Source organism: Triticum dicoccoides, chromosome 2B (genome assembly GCF_002162155.2).
Source record: "Triticum dicoccoides isolate Atlit2015 ecotype Zavitan chromosome 2B, WEW_v2.0, whole genome shotgun sequence".
NCBI lineage: Eukaryota > Viridiplantae > Streptophyta > Magnoliopsida > Poales > Poaceae > Triticum > Triticum dicoccoides.
In genome coordinates, this window is record NC_041383.1 from 721,082,171 (window position 1) to 721,088,384 (window position 6,214).

General features: G+C 44.1%; 1 pseudogene; it reads left to right on the forward strand.

Moving 5' to 3' along the window:
• Nucleotides 1–350: 350 nt before the first annotated feature.
• On the forward strand, nt 351–3,834 carry LOC119365852 (annotated as a pseudogene).
• The last annotated feature ends 2,380 nt before the right edge of the window (nt 3,835–6,214 follow it).

Sequence of the window (6,214 nt, forward strand, 5' to 3'; positions counted from 1 at the left end):
TTGGTGTAGGCTAGTTGCCCAAACGTTTGTTGTGTCAATTTGTTGCTTTTCTATTATCTGACTTGGCCAATGATAACAATGCTAGTGTGTTGATTTGGTGCAAGCTGCTGAAGATAAGAAGACAAACTCTGAAAACAGCAAGGCAACCCCATTGTTAGTTTTTAATAAATCTAGGCCAGGTAATATGGCAATAACTCATGATTAATCAATTTGGTTCCCCTCCTAATCTCTACTCTTAATGGAGCAGTTGGTGAATAGTATGCGCGGTTTAATTTCGCTGGTTTTTTCGTCAGCCTCCCACCTCCGGATTTTTTCGTCATCCTCCCACCTCTGTTAACTCGCAACCCTCAAAAATCACCCCACGCACGAACCACTCCCCTCCCTCTCCTCGCGCAAGCATCCTCTCCTCCTACCCTCGCATGCGCTAGGGTTCCTGCGCCGCCACCACACGGGAGCTTGTCGACCATCCCAGCGTCCTCCGGATCGCCGCCGCCCCTCTCCGAATCGCCGCCGTCACCGCCCTGGATCGCCGCCGTCGCCGGGCCATGGCGGTGGAGGTCGACGACACCCGGAAGCGCGGGGCGGCGGCCTTCCTGGACGACCCCTTCGAGGTGCTGCAGGCGAAGCAGGGCCGGTGCTCACCGTCCGCCACCCGGCCTCGGTCGCCGACCTCGGCATCAACATGGAGTTCGACCCCGTCGAGGCGGTCCAGTCCGTCTTCCCCGGCGCCGATCCGCAGGTACCCCCGCTGCCGCTCCGTGCCTCTTTCTTTCGCTTCTTGTTCTTTCGGTTGATTGGTAGATCGTGCGCAGACATGTATTAGAGCCCGCCGATTCAGTTCATCACAAGAACCAATCGAACTTGGTTACACCGCAAGAAAGATTGTGCCTTGAATCTTGAAACAAATTTTCTGTTGTCGGTTCATATTGCCTTTCTTGAATTAGAATAGACTAAGAGTTCAGAGATTGATGGAATTGGAAATCAAAAGTTCAGAAGAATCATCCACCACGATTTCTCTCTTGCGTGTGCCAAGCGCTTCGTGTATAAACCGTTACAGGGAAGCATGGTAGGAATCACCCATGAGGATTATTCCTCTGCTGATCAATTATCGTACACACCTTCGACCTGACATGATCGCCTGCCCTCCCGCCACTTTGAATTCTTCGCACATATGATGGCTAAATTTAGGATTCAGAAGTAAACTGTCTGAACTAAATAACTGAAAACAAATAGCTTGCACATCTGTTCTATCCTTGTGCACAGAAGTTATGCCATGGTTTTCTGAAATCCTGGTATAGCTTTGGTTTATGCCACAACAGTGGACCTAAGAACCCCGATTTGTACCGTCTTGCTCTGTACATGTCTAATGGGTAATTTTGGGGAATTTCTAGCTTCTGCGGGGCTATCTCGAAGCGTCGGGAAATGTCTTGGATGCTGCCATCAGAAGCTTCAGGGATTATTTGGCATCGGATTCAGCAACGACCAATGCTGGTGCCTCCTCATCTGGAGGTATGGCTGACATGACTGAAAAATAACCCTGACTGCTTCTTTCTCTTGTTGCCTGATAGTTATAGTAATGTCTAGAGATGTATATTTTTTATAAACAGCACCATTCGTACAATTTGCATCTTGTCTAACTCTTGAACGATTGTTAATCGCAGTGGCATGTGATGTGCAGGTGATGAATACTCCAGCCAACAGGACTGAATGGGCGGAGCTAATTGTCAAGGAGATGTCGTCCGCTTCATATCCAAATGACGCCAGGAATCGAGTCTTCAGGATACTTGAAATGTTCGACAAATGTGCCGCAAACTGCAGTACTCCTGATGAGGCGCATAAAATGCGTGAGGTAACTAATGCATCCGCAGTTGCTTCATCCCTCCGTTCAAAAACATTACATATCATAATCGTCTGAGTTCAGACATTGACAGTGCCATAGTCAGAAAATCACAACATGAGGCACAAAGTTAATGATATCAAATTTGTGCCGCCATAAAGTATGTGTTATTAGATTAATCGTTGATTAGTGCTTGAGCCTAGAAAATCAAAATACACTTTATATTTCTGGAAAGGGGGTAGTTGATACTGCCAAATGGCCGGTTACTTCTGAGATGTGTTTCTGGAAATTTTGATGCGCTCACCTGTCCAGGCGCCGCAACCCCATAGAATGAAGCTTGATGCATGTGCAGAATCGTTAATTATCTTATATTTGTGCAGATGATTATAGCAACTATTTTGGGCTGACCTCTTGCTGTTCTAGCAAAAAAAAAATTAGTATTTGTTTTTCTATATGAAAGATCAGGTAATCTGATATCGAGCTCCTTATTTTAAAGTAATTGAATTTTGGGTTTGTAATGATTGTTCATGACTAATAGAAAATATATATTGTAAAATTACAGGACCGAATGGATTTTTGGTCTATTGCAAATATGTATAATGGATTATTGGTGATCTCGGTATTGGTGGTCTACTCCCTTTCATCCCTGTATTTCTAAGAAAACCAAACTAATATGCATCCATGTATTTTTTTTAATTCAAGTTCTTTCATATGGGTTACGTAAAAAGGAAATGTTGCTTCTTTTTATTCAGATGCTTTGAGAACCAAGTCTACCTGGTTCTCTTCCTTTCAAAAATGCATTTTAATGTGCAGTGTACAGTGTGTAGAATGAGCAAACTTGTGAATCTAGAGCACAAACTCAGATTGATCAACGGAGTGGCACTGCCGGCTGGGTTAGAGATACGCGTAGCTTTCAGCTTGCGAGCCTTTCAAATATGCAAGTGTCCAATGCCATAGGCTACTATGGAAGTTGAGAATGCTATGTAGTTTCCGGTACTACTTGCATTCAGAAATGAACTATTTCAGGCTGACCATCTAAGTTTTACATTCCGTATGTATAGCGAGATCAAATTTATTTGTTCTAGGGACATTTCAGAACATGCATATGGAATAAGATCATGAACATGTATATGGATTATGAATTTAGTATTTTTTTGAGAAGTGAATTTACTTTTATCTATTGATAAAAAAATATTTTTGTTGTCAGACGAAGGCCACGACGGATGGCGCCGGCGAGAAGGTGAGCAGCGGTGGAGATAAGCGAGGAAAGGAGTAGTGTGAGGCGGTTGGTGGTGTTGAAGATGATGAGAGGGCCGCACACTCGGTGCCATGCTACTGGAGGGCCCGCTGCTGGAGGCAGTCCTAGGGATTTTTGGATCAATGACAGTAACATTGGCGACCCAGGTATCTTCTTCCATCTCTGGATCATGAATCTATAGCTCTCTAATCTGCAAATACACGCAGTAGCGACGGGTACAATTGCATGGTTGTGACTGCCGACCAGTACACGAGTGGGGCTGCCATTCTCCTACCGGTAATCAGCTGCTCCAGTGCCACCGCATATATACTCCGATGAGTATCCTTGATATCTTCCCTCCACATTGCATCTAATGACTCACTTCCACATTGCATCTGATGACACACTTCCAACTGGAATATATCAATTACATACCACGGTCATAAGTGTCACGCTTCCAACTTAGGACATGTCATGATGATGTGCTTTTTGGTTATCCTAGGACTTACAAAAACATGTCATCTAATCTGTTCCCCTTCGGTACATTAGAGGTTATAGGTCATTTGTTGAACGGTTATAATGACCTTTTCTTTGGGTAAGTCTATGCTAAAATATATGCAGATTTCCTCTCAAAACTATCTACCAGTCATATTGTTAAGGGAGGATCCAATCTATTACTTTGAATTTAAGCTATCACATTTATCATATAGTATTTAATATTGGTAGAAGATTAAATTATTGACATGACTTTAATTGAAATTTTTAGGTGAAATTTAAAACTTCCCTTGAGAGATGCTAAAGTACTATCTATTTGACCGGCTTGGTGTACATTGACCTTACCGCCTGAATGTTATGAATTATATTCGTGGTGGATGATATGAATGTCGGGGAGGTGATGGATAAGTATGACGAGGAACTTGTGAAGGCTGAGGGCATGGAGAAGAAGGGGAGGATCTAAGTGGGAGGCTGACATTGGCGAAGGAGAAGGCTAGATGAGTGTTAGCATTGGCAGACAACGGGTCATTGCAGATGGCATTCACTGAATTATTCAAGGAATTGAAGCTCCCAAAATGATCAAATAAATAAGATAGCAATGAGACATAGAATGTCGTGTAATTAATTATCTTTATCCTCAAAAAGGATGTCGTGATAGTAGTCGTGCTTTGCATATAAGTTGCTTCAACAACTATATTCTTGAAATGATGTGCCATAGGTAGGTGGAAAAACTAAGAAATACAAGCATTCCTCTGTGTGTGTGAGAGAGTGCTCTACACGCTGCCTTCATGGATTAAACCGGTGCTCTGATTAAATGATAAATTGAGTGTACTTTTTTTTGATCAATGCATATATCTTTGTTATCCTGTGGCAATGCATGGCAAACGGACATATCTTAAACAACAATTTATGACCTTTCATTTTCGTTCATATGATATAATATAAAGTTCAGTGTTACTTTCAGTCTATTTTATGGTAATGATGCATTGGATATATTTTAGTGTACAAACCATAGCCTCAACATTTGCACCGTAGCTTCACACCACCGTCTCGCCGTGCTTACCGTAGCACGGCATCTCGCCTTCTTCCCGTGCACAACTGAAGCTTCATTGGCCTACATACACTTCCCTAGACAATCTAAACTGCATGCATCACTAATAACAAACATGCAAAAACAATGAAATCAAGATTAAGTCCTAACTGCCTGCCTGCTCGCACACGACGGCAACAGCGGCCAGGCCGGGGTTGCGCCAGCTACGGCGGCTGGCATCCCCACAGCTAGGCTAGACAGCATGCGGCTGTGGCGGCGTCCATCATGCTCGCCCGCCTACCCGCAGGTCAGCACGCTCGCTCGCCGACGGCCAACACACAAGCCAGCACAAGGCTGCGGTGACCCGTCAGCGCCCCCACGGTTGCATGCGGCTTTGGCCAGCAGGTACATGTGGTGGTCGCGCGAGGTCGTCAGGCGCCTCCCCCACCACCGTCCACGCTGTCAGCAGCCTCCTCTGATCACCTCATCATCATCGCAAGCCACCTCCTCCCCTGTGCTGGCATCGTTCCATGCTCCACATGAGAGAAGCGAGAAAGAAAGATTGGGTGGTTGCAGGTGGGACCGAGCGGGTACCTGGGCGTGACCGCAGCCCATCCTGCCCCTAGATTTGGGATGGGTCTAAGGTATATCGGCCAGTCCGGACATTTAGGGATAAAGTGAGGGTTTGGTTGGGTCACTCATTTTTGACCGGGCACTGACTGGGGCGGACGTTTTAGACGTTTAGGGAGAAAGTAGGGGGGTCGGCAGTAGATGTTGTAAGTTATTAAGAAGCTAAGAATTGGATAGATCAGTCTATGGCCCTATTGTTGAGGAGGTAAAGGAGTCCATGCAATCAACAGAGGAGTTCTGTGTGGCACGGGTGAGATGCTTGGCTAATGGAGCTGCTCATTGGCTAGCGAAGGAGGCTTGTGCGAATAGTTTTATTTTATTCGAATCAAAACATGTTGAGATGAATGAATACAACACAACCCACTTCACCTAAGAAAAACTTTAGTTAGAATGGGTTTTGTTTTATTCATTCATCTATCTGAGACCAAAACGTCACAAATACAATCCAGATAACATTATTGTGTTTGACAGTAGATGTGTGTTAGTTGATTATTAAAAAATATGTTAGCTGAGATGACATTGTTCTTAGTTATTTAGCTTTGTGAGTAGAATCTTAAATTTTATCAAAAGCCCATGGCAACGCATGGGCATTCTACTAGTTTATGTTATGATGCAGTGGTCGAGACACTCTCCACTATCAATAATACAAGCCTGCCAAAATCGCCATACGATTCTATTCAGTTTCCTCTGTCTCGAATGCAACGGAAAAAATGTATGTTTGTGAACCAATTAATGGCTGAAGCAATGATGGAAATGGTGGAGGAATAAGAGGTGCAAATTCATGCACAACAACAACTGATCAATGTTTTTAGAGACTGTGTAGCAAAGCAGCAAGAACTTGCCCACATGCTTATGGGTGTCATCCGTGCTGAGGTTGCAGATTGTGACGTTGTAGATCGTTAGGTTCTGTTCATTTATTTGCACTAGCATCAATCTTTGATTTCCCACTGGATGTAATTTCCTGTAATATATGCTGGATGTGCAA